Source organism: Chelonia mydas, chromosome 5 (assembly GCF_015237465.2).
Source record: "Chelonia mydas isolate rCheMyd1 chromosome 5, rCheMyd1.pri.v2, whole genome shotgun sequence".
Lineage (NCBI taxonomy): Eukaryota > Metazoa > Chordata > Testudines > Cheloniidae > Chelonia > Chelonia mydas.
Genome location: NC_051245.2, coordinates 67,201,750 through 67,219,406, shown reverse-complemented (window position 1 = coordinate 67,219,406; position 17,657 = coordinate 67,201,750). Strand labels below are relative to the sequence as shown.

The 17,657-nt window shown below is 40.6% G+C and overlaps 1 long non-coding RNA gene across 1 annotated transcript in view; it reads right to left on the bottom strand.

The window, feature by feature from the left end:
• The window catches only part of LOC119566531, a 29,737-nt gene extending 12,446 nt beyond the window's left edge, over nucleotides 1-17,291 (bottom strand). Inside the window, exons 1-2 of the long non-coding RNA XR_005225688.2 lie at nucleotides 17,216-17,291; nucleotides 14,732-14,919 (exon numbers count right to left, since the gene is read on the bottom strand). This is a non-coding gene — a long non-coding RNA (uncharacterized LOC119566531). The remainder of the gene's footprint in view (nucleotides 1-14,731; nucleotides 14,920-17,215) is intronic.
• Nucleotides 17,292-17,657: the final 366 nt, after the last annotated feature.

Genomic DNA, 17,657 nt, shown 5'->3' with positions numbered 1-17,657 from the left:
GTGTCAAATCATTTCTAGGGATACCACCAAATTCCTGTACACAACTAACTGATACCCTTTAAAGATGAAGTACAAATCAAAAGACAAATAGCATATAAACTTATACTTAGCTGATGCTCAATCTTCTCACTGTTGTAGGAAGCATTCAGCTCAAAAACACTTTAACTTCCTCTTTTAAGATACCTCCTCCTTTACTGTATCATCACTGATTCTACAAACTCTGTGGTCCTTACTCAAGCACAACTGCTATTGTGTTCAGGGGAGTCTTTTGTTCAATTAAGGATTGCAGAATTTGGCCTATGGGTTACAACTAGACTTTTGGTATTTGCTGTCACAGTATGACACTGATACTATCTGGGATACTTTTTTTCAGAGAACCAGGAAGTACCAAGTGGTTTACAGAGGGAAAAATATTTTAAAAGTGAGTTCGGTGTTTGTTTTATGGCCTTACCCGAATAGTCATTAGTGGCTATTAGCAGAGTTGTCCCTTGGGTACAGCAAATCAGGGCGACCATTCCTGGCCCTGCTCTTTGGGAGGCTCAGCAGGCCAATGCAATTGTCTGGCGTGATTGGTCCCAGAAGTGACAGGTTCGTCACTTCCACCCCAGGCCCTGCACTCCGCTAGGGACAGCCCTGGCTATTAGTCACAATGATCAGGGATGCAATCCCATGCTCTGTGTCCTTAAACTCCGATTGCCAGAAATTGGAAGTGGACAATGGAGTGGATTACTTGATAAAGTACCCTGTTCACTTCCTCTGAAGTGTACCAGCCACTGTCAGAAGACAGAATACTGGGCTAGATGGACCATTGATCTGACCCAGTATGGCCATTCTTATGTTCTTACCCTGTTCTTCATGCTGAGTAATGAAAACTGTTTAGCACTTTGATTTTAATTAATCATAGATTTAACTTTTGCTTTGCAGTTCACCTTTAAAGAATAACTGAGCTCTTTTTGCACAGCACAACAATCTGAAAGTAAATAAGCTAAGAAGGACAGTCCAGTAGGAATAAGCTGTGGAAGGTAACTAAAATTAAAGGTTTTAATTAAAAATGGCTTTTCTAAATCTACAGATTATGCTGGCCATTCTTCTTGAAAAATTACACTGTTTGTGACAGACATAGGCATTGCACTCTTTCAGAACTTGTAAAACCAGCTCCAGCCTACTTTCATACTGGCTTAATAATTAAGAGGAGCATCTATCCTTAAAAAGAATTTTTTAATTCAATTAAGTTTAAGGATAGAAGCTCTTCTAACTCTTGTTAAACCAATATGAAAGCTGGCTGGAGACTATTTTACAAACTCTGACATTGGAATTTCTCTGCTAGTGTCAGAAATGTTATACTTTATAGGCAGATGCTTGTATGCCAGGATTAGCTTGAGAAGTGTCAATTGTAATTGAAAACAAACAAACAAAAAACCCCACCTCTTTATTTAAGCAGTCATAACCCCTGTCTGGTATTTCCTGGCAGTTACTGACCAGCTGGAGTTGTTGAGTTAAAGATCCAAGGCATTAACTGGCAGGAAATGATCTTCTAGATGGTCCTTATGCCTGTTAATTTTTTAAAATATTTTTATGGTTTAAGAAATAAAGCTCATTTTTAAAGTAATTTCTGATGCAAACTTAATTGTTGCCATGGACACTCTGTTTATAGTCCCAGGCCCAGATTCTGAGTCAAGATCCACCCAGAGAGGTTGCTGGGGTGGGGAACAAGTCAAAGAGCTGGTTATAGCGATTCACAGGCTGACCTGGCCCTGGGCCCTAGCATAAATTAGACTTGGGCTGCTTTGATTTGTCAGCTTTTATCTCCACGTAACAGGTATGGGTGGGGATCTGGGCAGCAAAGCAGGGTGTGAGTGAAAGTACTTTTGGGCTTGGAATCAGGAGGTGAATCTATTGGAGTATGATGCTATCTCACCAACGTAGTTTCCGCTGCTCATTGAGCTAGTTCTATTATATTGACAGAGCTCACTCCTGTTGGCATAATGTGGCTACACAAGTGATCTTACAGCAACACAGCTGTATTGGTACAGCTCTTAATTTCATTTTGTACTTTTCCATTTATATCTAAATTAAATCTTGAGATAGGATCTCCTTTTCAACTGGGTCATGATCAATTGAGCTCTAGTCTTTCACAATCTCACATAAATACATCCATATGCCAGTGCTGTGAAGGATTTCACTATTTCCTGGGACAGATACTTAAGGGAAAGTTCACAGCTGCTGAAAATCTATTTTTCCAAGTTTATTTTTAAACATGACACAAAGTTGTGCTTATATGGTTAAGCTCCATTACCCACTACCTCAATCCTTCTTCAGACTCGCTGTGTATTTTTAGGATCAAGCCTTCCTAGGAGGCTCTCTTAGCTTGGCAATAAATATATCTCTAATATGAAGATAAACAAAGACTTGAGGACAGGGCCGGCTCTAGGTTTTTTCCTGTCCCAAGTTACGAGAGCGCAACTGTCCAAGCCCCTCCTCCCCCCCCACACACAAAAAAAATAGGGTGGCCGGAATGCTGCCCCAGAATTGTGCCACCCCAAACACATGCTTGCTTTGCTGGTGCCTAGAGCTGATCCTGCTTGAGGAATTAAGATTCTTTTTTCTGTTTGTAGAATCCTCCAACATGCTGTTTCAGAATACTGATGTAAATCAGCGACCGTTGGTATTAAGAAGTTGAATTTTGTATCACTAATAGAATTACTTTCCAATAATTATTTGATGGAAATACCCATTTCATCTAAGTATCACTCTTGTGTCTATGGAACTTCATGTGGATTTGGCAGGACATCCTTTAGTTTAACATCTAATCTAAGACATATGACCCAACATCTTAATGATAGGCTAAGACAGCTGTCAGATGAACTCTTAGGGAAACTTCCTTTTATCCTCCATCTCTGACACCTGCAGGAGGTACTCAAGTAGTTTTTCTTTGTGGTTTTTTTGTTTTTTGGTATGAAGCATGTAAATGGATTAATTAGAGCTTTTTTGCACTAGACCACAAACAGTTTTTGCAGATACTAATACTTTCCATAGACATACTGTCTTGTTTTTTTTTTTCCTTTCTTGGCTGGTAGATGCCCACTAGATATTTCTTGTTGGACTAATCCCAAGCCTGCAGGTCTTCTTGAAACAGGAGACAAGACCCTAACAGACCTTGCTTTATATGTAAAACTTAGTGGACTGAGTGGTGGCTGCAAACAATGGCGAAAACAACATGGGAAAACCAAGTCTCAGTTCTCTGCACATTCCTCGATTTCCCGACTCCGGGGGCAGTGAGGCATTCGAATGACAAGAGGCTGCAAAGAATCTCTGGTACCAGGTTGCCAAAAGGAAACCAGACAACTCTCTCAGTGTGCACTTATAACTGCAGAATACTGACAAGGGAGGAATCTATTAAACCATCTCATGGAGGAAAAGGCAAAAACAACCTGCAATGTGCTGGGGGTTTGTGAAACATGATGAAAGAAGGAGATAGAAGTCAGCTGGAGGGATGGAAGCATGGTCCTTCTAGAAAAAGGAGAAGGCAGGAGGACAGTTGGAGTCAGATTCATCATAAACAAGGAATGGTCTTCAAAAATTGTCTCATGACATTTGAAGTCATTGCATATCAGGGTGCTTTACCTCCGATTGAACTGAAATAGTACCCTCAAATCATCCAGATCTATGCTCCCACAAGTGCATGCAAAGATGATGTGGAAGGATTCTATCAGGAACTGGAGGGAACCCTCGCCCAGAGTTCCACATATATGATTGTGATGGGAGATTTTAACACTAAGGTTGGAAGAGGGAGAGAGGGCAAAAAGTTCAGAGGAAGGTACAGTATCGGAGAATGAAAGGTGTGAGGAGAACAACTAGCTATATTGGCAGAGACTAGGAGAATGTTCATTGGTGTGATCCAGGTCCATCTTCTGTTGGCCTTCTTTTGGAACCAGGTGTTACCAAACATGGACAAAAAATGAAAGATTATTTTCTGATCAATAGACGATGCATTGTGCAGGATATTTCAGTAGTGCCGTCATTCAATATTGGCAGTGATCATCGCCTATTGAGAGCGAGACTCACGTTCACTGTGAAGGTGGAGAAAAAAGCACAGTGTATGACAAACAGAAGGCACCAACCGGTAGCTTTTGACAAGGCAAACCTGAAGGAAAACATTTCTAGGGAAGATTGGAGCCTCCTGGACAACTGCGATGACAATTATGAGAACTTCAGTAAGTCTGAAATGGTGTGTGAAATCAGCTGTGTGTGAAAGACCAAGAAGAGCTAGTGAAAGAATCTGAGAATACAAAGACTTTATTGGAGAAGAGGAGGAAAATGAAAAATGGCAGTGACAGGCTTGAGTACTCCCTTCTCTGCAAGCTGATATGAATGAAGTTGAAGGAAGACTTTGAGAAATTTCAAACTGAAAAGCTCCTAAAGGCTGCTGAAGATCATAAAAAAAATAAAAAAAAAAAGCAAACTGGAACTGGCGTTGTACAGGTCATCATTATTGAGTTTGAATAACACGGACAGAGAATCAGTAACCAATCGAACAGAGATGGAGGCAATCTGCAGGGATTTCTATACCCAGCTGTTTGCATCCTGTATAGACATCCCAATGCCATCACTTCAACAAACCGATGAACACATATTCCCGGTTCTCATCAGCGAAGTCTGTCACGCAGCCCATCAAATGACAGAGGGGAAGGCTCCAGGCAAGGATGGTCTGACAGCAGAAGTGCTTAAGGCTGGAGGTCAGGAACTTTGGAAAGCTCTCGCCCAAAGGTTCAGCCGCTACCTGGAAATCCAGAAGATACCGTCCAGTTGGAAAGAGTCCAATACCATCTTGCCACATAAAGGCGATTGAGAAAATCTAAAGAACTATCGCCCGATCTGTCTGCTTTCACATATCTAAGTTGTTCACTAAAATAATAAATCAAGTGTCGCAAAACCTGGATGAACAGCAATCTAGAGAGCAGGCTGGCTTTTGAAGGAATTACAGCACGATAGACCACATCTTCACTCTAAACCAACTACTAGAGCGTTCAAGGGAATACAAGTTCCCTTTGTGCATTGCCTTCATGGACTACAAGAAGGCATTCGACAACGTAGAGACTAAAGCTGTTCTTGAAGCTCTTTCAGAACAGGGCATCAGCGCAAAATATATCACCTTACTAAAGGAAGTGAACTCTGGCTGCGGCACAGACATATCGCTGTTCGATACTCCCTCCAAATCGCAACCAAGAGGTGTGAAACAAGGAGATACAGTTTCACCAAAATTATTCACAGCCTGTCTTGAATTGGTTTTTTCGACTAGCAAACTTGAAAGGCGGGATTGATATCAACGGTGAGCAGTTAAACCATCTCAGGTTTGCAGATGATATAGTGCTGATAGCTGAAAATACAGCCCAGCTAGAGAGAGTGCTTAAAGAACTGAACGTGAAAAGTAGTCACATCGGATTAAAAATGAACTAGTCAAAAACGAAATACATGAGATCAGATGTTCTGCCAAGAGTTATTTGGGTTCTTGGAGAGCAGATCCAAGAGGTTGATAAATACGTTTATTTGGGCCAGGAGGTCAACATGTGCCACGATCAGGAAGGCAAACTGTGTCGTGCAGGGAAAAAAAGCTGGATGGTGTGCATTCAATGACATCAAGGACATCCTCTAACGAAAGATCAGCAAAACAACTCGTGTGAATGTTTTTAACTCGACCGTGCTTCTAGCAATGTGTTAGGGCAGCAAAAAATGGTCGCAGTCAAAGATTGAACATCAACTGTCACACAGAGGGCAATGGAACAAACCATTTTTGGGCATTGCACTCCACGATCACATCCCCAACGAAATAATTAGCCAGCAGTTTGGAGTGCGAGACGCTGTTGAAAGTAGGCTCAGCAAAATGTGGTGGGCGGGACGTGGCCCAACTCAGTGACAACAGATGGACCACAGCTATATCAGAGTGGTATCCGCGAGAACAGAAATGGCCATGCTGTCGACCTCCAAAGAGGTGGGATGACTTCCTCATAACAAGGAGATATGGACAAGCATGGTGAAGGATGTCCAGAGCGAGAGAAGATTGGAAGATGTGTTGTGATCGGCTCAGTCTCAACCGATAAAGGACCGACAGTCTACGCAGTGGACTGATTGCTGTTTTGGAATATCCGGTCTCCAGAGTTTTGAATGAAAACTGGTAAAGCAGATGGCCCAAAAGAGGCTCTAGGTCTTAAATGGTGGACAGCACAGAACCTTTTGAGAACCATTACATTAGTGCTTTCGGGGCTACTTCTCTCCATAACAATAAATAAACCTGTAGTTCCTGGAGAAATTGAGAACTCTGGGTGAGGAATTCATCCCAATGAGCTGCCCGTTCTAGGTAGGATACATCATTGTTACTGTTACAATTTAGCAGTCCCTGCATTTCCACCATGCCAGAAAAGTTTGGAGGTCATTTGAGATATGAAGTCTTTGTGTACATTGTGGCCACTTGACCTCAGAATCCTGAGGTTGTCTAATGCCTTTGAAACTATGATTATTGTTGTTAATCCCTCCTATCATGGACCTGTCTTATAGCTTCTGGTTCTGGCAAGTCCTTTTTACCTGTTGTTCAATGGTCTGGATGCCAGCCTCAGTCAGGAAAGCTTTGAGATGTCTCACATATATGTATTCCAATTGTTTCCAGGATGCTGAATAGTTCTCTTGAACCCTAATGCCTCCATTACCCTGCTCGTGGGGTGGTCTGAATCTTGGATCTCTTCCTTGATAAGTTGGTAAAGGAACACCCACACTCCATTGTGTAAATATATGGTCACTATTGTCAAGCATTTTATAAAATTGGACAGTGCCAACACCAACTCAAATTGGGGATAGTGTTACAGTATTAGACATATGAGGTATGTGTCAAGTACAGGGTGCATCTGTGTCAACAATTTTCAAGGTTGATATTCTGCTCTCCTGTTTAAAACAAAACCCTATTTTGAATTTTTCTTTGACCAAATAAGTGATGGGCCTCAGATGGGCCAGTGTTCTGCCAGTCTCCAGGACTGATGCCCTAAAATCCAGAACTCAGAGTGGGTCAGCTATTGCCAGACGCTTTCTGTCCTCCTCCACCCCATCTCCTTTCGCTCCTGGAAGAGACAGACAAGGCAACATATCCAAGAGGGAGTTAATGTTTTTGGCCTTAGTGAGGGCTTCCAGAGGAAGTTCACACTGCTTCACAAAGATTCTGGTTCTTTAAAGCCTTATCCTGCACTTAAAATATAGATACAAATAGATACCAGATAGGAAAGCAACATAGCTGAGAGAACAAAATGCCAATGAGCTGAGACAAGCCTTCCTTTAATTTTCTGTTGCTTTGCAGGCTTGGAGCTGGTGAAGACTCCTTACCAGGTGTAAATACCTTTTTTTTTTTTTTTAAAAGAAAAATTTTTCACTAGTCTCTGATGCAAGGAATTCTAGGAAGCAGTCTAGGCTATAAAAGCCTAGATGTAACTGAAGACAGGATTTAGCTCTTGCTTGTCACTTGGGGATGACTGAAGAGTCTATTTCAAGGGAGACATTATGCAGAAAACCCTGGAACAGCTCTCACAGCAGGGGCCCAGATATTTAGGTAGAGCTTATACGTTTGATTTTTTTTTCTCACTTTGCAATAAACAGTTTAAGTTTTTGCAGGATACTACGTCAGGACACTATCAAGATGCCAGCACTTCTATCACTGTATCCTTAATTTAGATGCTCCACTCAGAGAGCAAGTATGACACAAAATTTGTGCCAACTAAAATTTAAAGGCAGTGTTATCTGTTGTTGGATTGGATAGAGCTATCACTTCATTTATTAGGCAATGACTCTGAATTATTCATACCTGATCTAAGCAGCGCCACCAGAGTGTTCACATGACAGATTAGGAACCAACGTGATTGGATGGCTACCCAATTATCCATCAGTATTTTACCACATCTGATCATTACAAATTAAGCTATTGACTGTCACCATTTTTCTATTTTTGCAAAGAGAGGATGCATTCTGGCATTTAAAACTGCCTGCAGGCTTGGTGATCAAGGAAAAGAAAATATACAAACAATAACCCAGAATAAATGATTCTTACATATATTTTGCTCCCACCTGTAGGAGTCATAATGTAGACTGATCCTCTTACTCTCATTTCTGCCAGTGACTAATCTAACTTCATTCTCCTATCCATACTGGCAAAAGTACCAGAATCATGTGAGGATGATTGATTATAGGTTTAATGAAAGGCCCTGTGTACTCAGGGGCACCATCAGCCTAGATCCTGTGGCAAGGTCCTATGGTTTCTTTAGCATACCAGTTCAAAATTTAAAGTTTTAAACAGGAAGATTGTGATGAATTTTATATTTAATACAATCATCAGAAATATCCCTTTTTATATTGAATTTAGTTTATTTTACCTCTTCCTTGAGGCATAGATTTGTTTTTTGTACTAATGATTCCTACCCATCTATAGGAGTTGCCAGAAGAAGCTGGAGGCTTTAGCAGCTGTGGAGGGGGCAAGTGGGCTTTTAACAATGGAGTGCAAGAAGTTTGGGACTGGGAGATAAGCCATTAGCTTCATATTTCTGCTAAAATAAACATCATTAAAATAAGTGTTGACATTGAAGTGGTTGTCGTTAGACATCAGAGTGAATGCCACATTGAAACAGGATAATTACATCTAACTGTCAGCAGAGTAAAAAAGATAGGACTATATCCATTTTACACTTAGCCATTATGTACAAAAACCTTAAAACAAACTATCAACATAATTTTTATTTTTTTAAAAAAGAAAGCTTAGATGCCAGTTCAAAATTCAGTAGCAAGGGGTGGATTGTGTTAGATATGGTGTGTGCTAGACTGAACTACACAAGGCCTTGATTTAATGCAAACATCATAAATTAAGGACACTTTTGCATAATCCATGTTCTATGCATGTATGTTCTGTTACACTCCCCGATGAGGGACAGTTTTAGAACTGGAATTTTATGAAACTTGCTGCAAAATAACCAACACATGGCCCATGGCTGCTCAGTCCTTTTAGAGCACACGCAACTTTGCTGCTGCAAACCAGAGCTACCTCCATTGATCCTTTCAGGAGACTGTCAATCCTTAAAGGGACAGAGTACAGATAAATCAGACGCTCATATTCCCTTATGAGTGCTACATATGCACTTTTGATCCTTTAGGGACAAGAAAAGGAATAATGCTGAAAAAGATGTAGTAGTATTCATGACATATCTCTTAAAATAGGAAATTGTCATTTATATAATCTACTGTGGCATGTCTGTCTCCATTTGTGTCATTTAAATGAGATTGTGCATCAACTGTTTTATAGAATGGAAAAACTAACTATAGTAACTAGCAAATTATGACTAAGACTTTGAAAAATACCTTCCTAAAATAAGGCTTCGAAGCCAAGATTTCAAAGGTATACAATGGCTGTCTGTTAGGCATCTAACATAGTGTCTAAGGTCCTTCTAGTTACCTGTGCCATTTTCAGAAGGGGGGATAAGCATGAATCAGGTCTTATTGGCATATTTCTGGGGACAAATAAATTGTAAAAATTCTATGTCTAATGGGAAATGAGGAAAAATTCTGAAAGATATGCTGGCACCTAATTTGAGCTTATTTGAATGGGAACCGCACTGACCTCATTAGGGTACCTATGGGATTGGTATACAGGTGATGCCTCCTAGGGGCAGTATAAATCCTGGTTCATGCCCAGTATCTTGTAACCCTATAGGGTGTGCGGATGCACTGGATATTTGCACATATAGAAAATTAGGCAGGGTCAGCCAACAATTACCTTTCCAGGAGCAGGACCAGGTAGTCTTCACCAAAATATTGTGTGCATAAATTTAGATATTTATTAGGCCTTATCTACACAGCTAGTTACTGCGTGGTCAGCCAGTGTGTGAATCTACAGTGCACCAGCTTGCTGTGCAGTAACATCCCATGAGGACACTGCTGTAGTGCAGTGAAAGACCTAGAGTATGGGTCGGCATGCCACAGTTTCAAGAAGTATTCTAAAAATTCCATCCCATAATCCTTATTTAGGCTCACCATAAAGACTACAACCTAACTGTAGTGCTCATTTTTAAAAATTTTGGGCTGTCATTATGCGTGTAGTACAAAGGAGAGCTGTACAAACAGGGTCCTTTTCATTCAGATCTGGAGGACAAATCCTGGCCATCACAGGGTGTAGTGGAGAAATCTGAGGAGAATGTTCTGATTTCAAACAAATGACATTTACTCCATAGTTTAATCTATTATTCAAAAATTATCACATACATTGCTAAAGAAGCATTATTTTTATGCTGAAGTGAGACTTTTCTGGCAATAAATTCAATATATCAGGTATCTTTTCCAGTTTTCTTAACTAATCCTAATTGGGTTAAGTGAGTTAGGTGTTATGCCCTTTTTTATATTAAATAATAATAAATTAACCATATATTAAGCCACTTGGCCAAAGTGTTCTCCCTCCTTGCGCCCCCCCGCCCCAAATAGGTTAGTTATTTGGTTTTGTAGTTTAAATGCTGTGGGCTTTTTTTTTTCTTTTTTCCCCATCACACCCACCACGTAAGATACTTATGTGTGGAAATTACATATTAGTTAAAATCTAATTCTCCCCAACACACTTGTGGGCAGAGAGAAATATCACCTTGATATTTACTTCAATGATAGACCTATGCAGTCTCTCTGGAGCTGTGAAATTGTTATCTAGGACATAGTAATCAAAAGGGGAGGTGATCATTTAAATTCCAACATGCACAAAGCCTTGCTCAATGAAGGTCACTTATAAATCAAATCAATGTCATTTCATAAACACCCCTAAACAACTGTACTCCATTATCTAAATGGGAAACAGAGCTGTTAATGGGTATCTAAGGACTGAAATCAATTTAGCTTACAGGCACTCAGCTGTTAGAACAGTTGTGAATGTGTCTGAATGTTGTTAAACATTGGTTTGTATTAATACCATACACATTTTGTAATGGGGCTAGAATGAAACTTTAAAATCATTGAAGGGTGGGGACTGCTGATAAAGGTTCAGTTTTCTTTATGCCCCGGGGTGTGTAGAGTTTACCATCAGCTTTATATCAAAGCACTAGCAGTGCTAGGTTTGTTAGTCTCTAAGGTGCCACAAGTACTCCTTTTCTCTTTGTGAATACAGACTAACACGGCTGCTACTCTGAAACAGGTTTTGGAGACTTACTCCCAAAGGCACTCTTTGCTTGTGATGATGCTCTGAAGGAGAATGTGACTGGGCTGTAATGTGCAAACAACATACACTATTGCACTGCACACTTAAAAAGCTTCCATGGGAAGAAGAGACTTGGAGCCATGAAGCAGACCTGTGGGGGATGATGCAGATATTTTGAAATGGAGTTTGGAAGTTGCCTAATTATATAGCTCAACTGCCAGTGTCTTTAGCCCAGCTGTGTTTTTCTTGTGATTTTTTTTTTCGTAACGTGATGATGTTACTGGGAAGGGAGAGCCTCTGGTATCAACTACAGCAGAAGTAGAAAAACTCACCAGAACAAAAACAACCATTTTGCTCTCCAAAACAGATGAGGACCATGTCAGCTCCACTTTTTAGAGGTAATTAGAAAATGTGAAAAATTAAGGGGTAATCAGTCTGGTCAGACTCTACCAATCCACAAAGGTCTGAATGGTACTCCTGGGGGAATTCTGCGTGTGCCCAGAATTCATGTCCCTTGCAGATTTCTTTGCTTCCCTGCAGAAAAATGACTTTCTGACAGGGAAGCAAAGAGAACCTGCAAGAGCAGTCATGCACCACTCCCTAGCAGCCCAGGTACATAGTTTTAGGCACCTGGAGCAGCCGACGGAGACCTAGTGGCTCCTATCCTGAGGCAGGATCAGTTGCTAGTCCCAGCTGGGGACTAGGTAGGAGAGGATCGGACTTTCTCTTCCCCTGCAAGGAGTGGCTGGGGCTTTGTCAGACCCACCCCCAGCTGCAGGAAGCTCAGCATCCTCCCCTGCTTTCTACCTCCATCACTCATCAGCTGTGGAGGGAGGAGTCACTGTATGGGGAACTGCTCCCCCATCTGCCCAACCCCCACGCAGCTGGACTTCCCATACCCAGATATGACTGCTAAGCCTCACCCCATACACCCAGAACTCACGTAGCACCCAAACCCCACCCCTCTGAACCTCAACTCCTCCATCTGGAACCCCCCTGCATCCAGACCTCCACCCCTGCACACAGACCACCCCCCACTGAGCTCCCTGCACTGAAACCCATATCCAGACCTCCACGCCACTCAACCCCAACTAGCTGCACCCAGACTCCCCTGCTGAGACCCTCAGACCTCTCTGCAGAATTTTAAAATATTGTGCACAGAGTTTTTAATTTTTTGGTGCAGAATACCCTCAGGAGTAGAGAGGCAATGGAGTGTGCTTGCACTGTCTTGCCACTCTGAAATATTGGCTGAAAAGAAAGCTCTTTGATTGAACCAGTTTTGACCCCACATGCTAAAGTGGAGTCTCGTCAGAAATGTGTGCCCTCGGAAGAAGAGAAAGTGAACTGGTTTTTGGGAAGCTGCCTGGTGTTCAAGAGTTTCCAGTAAAGAGTAGAGAAAAGACCCCGTGGAATCAGAGTTTGAAGAAACAAAGGAAACTATGAAATAAATGTCTAAACTTGCAAAACACTCCTAAAAAAACAACCTTGGGCTGGAACAAAACTTGGAAGCACTTGGGAATTAAGTTAGGGTTTGACATATGCATATTCTTGGAACATCAACTTGGTTTTTTTTGAGCCCCAAGCCATAGCAAAGCAAATCACTTGTGGACACTCCAAATGATCCCATATATATATTATAATAAAAAGAGGAATTATAGAACCCCTACATGTAAAAACAAAGTGTACAATGGAGGAAGCACAACTACTACCTTGTGTAATAGGTGACAGGAAGGGATTGCTGAAAGCAGCTAAACCCATAAGGGGAATCACTTACCAGAATTAATATATTATTTTTCTCTGATCAAACCCCTGTCACGCAGGTTCATTCAATAGTTTGTATGTCTTAGAAAGGCCATAGAAAGAGTCAGGATTAGAAACAGCTACATTATTCCTAGCAAAATTGCAGATAATCTCTTGGCTCATTAGTTCAGCTAAAGCCCTGCTGGAAAAGATCCTTAAAGCCAACTGATCTAGCTCAGCTGACTTATCAGAGGAGAAAGGGCTAATGTTTAAATAGTAATTACTGCAAAAAAGAGAATTTTTACTTTAGGGTGTGTCTACGCTTTGAGCTGGGGGTATGATTCCCAGCTCAAGGAGCCATACCTCTGCTCGTACTCTCATTTAGCTAGCATGCTAAAAATAGCCACAGGGGCATGAAAAGCAAGAAAAGCCAACAGAGTATATGCTTAGGGTCTTGGATGGGTACCCATTCAGGATGGCTAATTCCTCTAGCTTCTCGTACTGTTGCAGCTACATTCTATTTTTAACATAGTTAGCTAAATCCAGAGGTAGTACATGTTTCCCTGAGCTGGGAATCACGTCCCCAGCTCAAACTGCAGACATACCCTTAGTTGCCAGACATCTTATTCTATTGCAGATGGATTTACTGTCTATCCATCAATGGAATGCTTTTTCCCCTTCTTCTGTTATAATTGTGTATAGCTGTATCACAATGGCAGTGCATACACAGTGAAAGCAATTAGGAGAGTTCTTGTGGGCCGTAGTAAGACAAAACTTACATTTTCAGCAAGTTAAGTTTGACATCTCCCTATTAAAAAATGGCCAAAATTTTCATATTTGGATAACTAAAGTTAGGCACCTAAATAAAATGTCTTTCTTGCATTGGGGATGCTTCAAATTGTAGCCAATACTTGAGGAGGGGAAACTCCTCTTAGCATAAAGGATCATAGGAAGATCTCCCAGGTTTCTGCTTACAAAGGGAGCAGTAAAGATTAATTTTAACCCCTTTCTTCCTAGCATACAGCTCAGGTAGTAGTAAAATTTTCCAGATCCATAATACCTCCAACCATACTGTATTTGGTGTTCAGCCTATAGTCTTTTAGCCAGGGCTAGATTTGGCCATGTGTTCTTGCTCCAGGCTATTACTAGTAGTATTTGTACTGCAGTACGGCCCAGAGGCCCCATTCAGGATCAGGGTCCTGTTGCTCTAGGTGAATACAGAAGACTAGGAAAACACAATGCCTTGTACTGGTGCCAAACATGAATATTCCCCTCTCCTCAGTGGCACAAAGTCATCTTACACGAGACTGGAGCACGGGTATTGAACATGTGTGGCAAAGTGACTCATCAAAACACCCATTGGAGTTATCACTTTGGTCTTGGTCTCCCTGTGATTTACATGCTGTAGCACTGAATTTGCAAAGGAAGAAGACAGGAGACATAATGAACAAAGTGGAGCCACACTGCTGGGGTACCAATGCAAAGGCACCAGAGATGCAGTGCAAAGGGACAAGGAAAGGCCTCTTTGGATCTTGGGGAACTGCCCGTTTCTGAGACAGAACAGTAAAGGTGAATCTCTGTAAGGTTTTCTCCCCCACATCCCTCTCCTGTGGGTTTTACCTTGGACATGAATGATCTGGGTCAGAATTGTCTTAGTGTAGCTAAAGTTATGTGTTATGGGGAGAGTACACTTGCCTAATCCTTTCCCAGAAAGTGTGTCAGATTGATGTGGGTAACCTAATTAACATGAAAAATGGAAGAGAGAAATTGTGAGCACAACTAGTGTTACTAAGTTACCTGCATTGATGCATTTCATGGCAATAGGTGAAGATGGTAGCTGTAATTGTGGATACTTAGCATGGCTCTGCTGCTCTCATGACAAAACCAGTCATCTTCTCTGAAAGTTGAATGGATTAAACGGTTGTTCACAGCGTTGGGCCAGTTGGTGCCTTCACCCTGGAGACCACCATCTTCATGGTGTTTGTCTTCAATAAAAAAGGGAAAATTAGGTTAGGGTTTTTTTAATTAATAATATTCATTCAGCCACAGAGCACCTGAACACATGAACAGCCTGCCAGATCTTTGTACACACTCAGAGGGCTAGTACCACAGACTAACAGGTTGCAGACTGATGCAGAAGTACCATGAGAGCGATGCACTATTTGCTTTTATATCCATTGTGAAGAACTATTGCTGGTGTTCATTTAATAGAATTTTGGTGAAATAGGTGATTCTACTTCAATACACTGATTATATTTCATATAAAGTGTTAGTAAGAGTATTTAATTAAGGAACAGATGTTGGTGTAGGTAATTCAGCTGCTGCTCTTCTTCCAGGTCCCAGTAATAAAGTATGACCTGGAAGAAATGTTATTACTATAGATTTATTACTGCTGTCCTTATGGTGAAATTGCTGGTTAACAGTGAAGTAAGCTTAATTATTTCCGGATGCTATAATATTTAGAAGTGTTACATGAGGAAAGAGATGACAAAAGCTAAAAGCAAGCTTTTTAGGAAGCCTGGAGATAAGACAAAACTTGAGGGATAAAGAGGAAACAGACCACAAGAGGAGATACTAATTCAAAGAAAATAAGAGAAAAGTAGAGGAGAGCGAAAGACAGAAAAGGTAGTGACACATTACTCATTGTCAGGAAAAGCAGCCTGAAACTGTTGGTACCTGTAGGGGAAGTTTAAATAATCTGATCTATGCATTATGTGATTTTTTTTAATTAAAATATTTTTGAAAGACCACTACGGGATAGGAGAAGGGAAGGGAGCCTCATATGTCTTAGAATAACTTTCAAATAGACTTTTAGAGCACTTTTGAAAAAATATACATGTGGAGGATTCCAGAACTTGTTCTCCTATTGAGATTCAAAGCCTTTAGCAAATTCAGCTTCATGCCCAAGCATTTCTATTATGGCATAATGGCAAGGACTTTAAAACGTTTCTGACTCTGGGGGTTTAAAGTTAATAATGGCCTCTGCAATGCTTTCAATGTATTTATAGTTTTTGATCTAAGATAGACATAGTTTAATTGTGTTTAAAAAAAAAACAGGTGAAATTTTTAGGAATTTTTTTGCTCAGCTACCAAGAACAACACTCACATGGATCATCCATTGTTGAGCTCCTAAAAAAAATTAGAGGAAACGTTATTTAATATATGCATAGGCCAAGTTTACTTTTTCCAGATTGTTTTCAAACCAACAATTTTTGAAGTTATAGTTTAAATAAGAGAATAAAGTAATTTAACGTGTTATATTTCTGGTTGAAGGTTTTTATATTTCAAAATTATATAGTCCCTTCCTGCAAACTCTGTACAACACAGTGCTATAACTATGTCTTTGTGTCAAGCATAAATAATAGAGCCTACAATTTGAATTGATATGCATTATTTAATAAAAACTGAAGATAATATGGCCTTAGGGACATTGTTTTTGGTCTGCTTGCATTACTTTATTGTATATTTGAAAATATCTTAAAAGAAATACATGGAATAACCACATGTAAATCTGATCTAATTATTTTTCTGACAGCAAAGTCAGCTTATTTTTCTGACAGCATCAAAATAAACTTCTCTGTGTAAAAGGAACTTTGATGCTGTCAGAAAAATAAGTTTTTCTGCTATTCTTTTGAGGAGCAAAAAGAAAACCACTGATTAGGTTCTTATTTTTCTAATTTTCAAATGATTTATTGTACTGTATACTTATCTTTTATATGCCTGAAGGTAATTATGACATTCCAGGGTGCAATCCAGACCCGGGAAGGGGCTATGTCACCACCTGCCCTGAAACCTTCAGTGCCTCACAATGTTTTGCTGCTGTATTCTCATCTGGGTTGCTCCAAACAGCCTGCCAGCATGCAGGTCACACCCTGAGTGTCTGTGTATAGCTGCAACCTTCCAGCACACTCCAGTTGCACTCAGGCTTCCACCAGCCTCGGTTACTACACAGAAGGTGACCCCAACATACTGCCAGTCCTGGATTTTCCGCCCAAAACATATGATCTGTACTAGCCAGCCCTCCCTTAAACAGTCCAGGTATATTAGGTCCATTGCCCCTTGAAGGGGATCAAGATAAAACAGTTTGTCACCTCAAATGGAATTACCCACACAATTCACAACACTTTTTTTAATTAAAGAACAAAAAAGTGTATTTAATTAAGAACTGTTTTAAGGAAGTACAAGTATTGAGGCATAAAATCAGAAATGGCTACAAGAGAAAAAAAGAAAAAATGCTTTCTAAACTTAACAAACTAGACATGGTTCAAGAAAGTCCCTTACCACATGTTCCAGTAACTTTGTTGATTAAACTCTCAGGCCAGGATCTGTTTCCAAGCTTCAACTTTTTTTTTTGTCCTTAGGTGAAAGAGAGAGAGAGAATTAGGGCTGTTTTTGTTCTTCACATTTATAGTTGTCACCCTTTGAAATGCATTTTCCTGAAAGTGATCTCCTACATAAATTTCTTTCCAACTGTGACCAAAGAGACATCGACTCTGGTGGAGGATGTTCCATGCTCTTTCTTTACACCTGCATATGCTGAAACAAAGGTTTGCCTTGTTTCTTGCCTTCCCTTCTTTCCATGCCAATGAATGGCTGCTTGATACATGATGGCCCATCAGCTTTGACACCTGGGTAGAAGCGTCAGCTTGTCCTTTGACTTTGTGATATAGGTTTACCCACTTTCTGGACTGCTCTGGTAAACACACTTCAGTCATGATTTCAG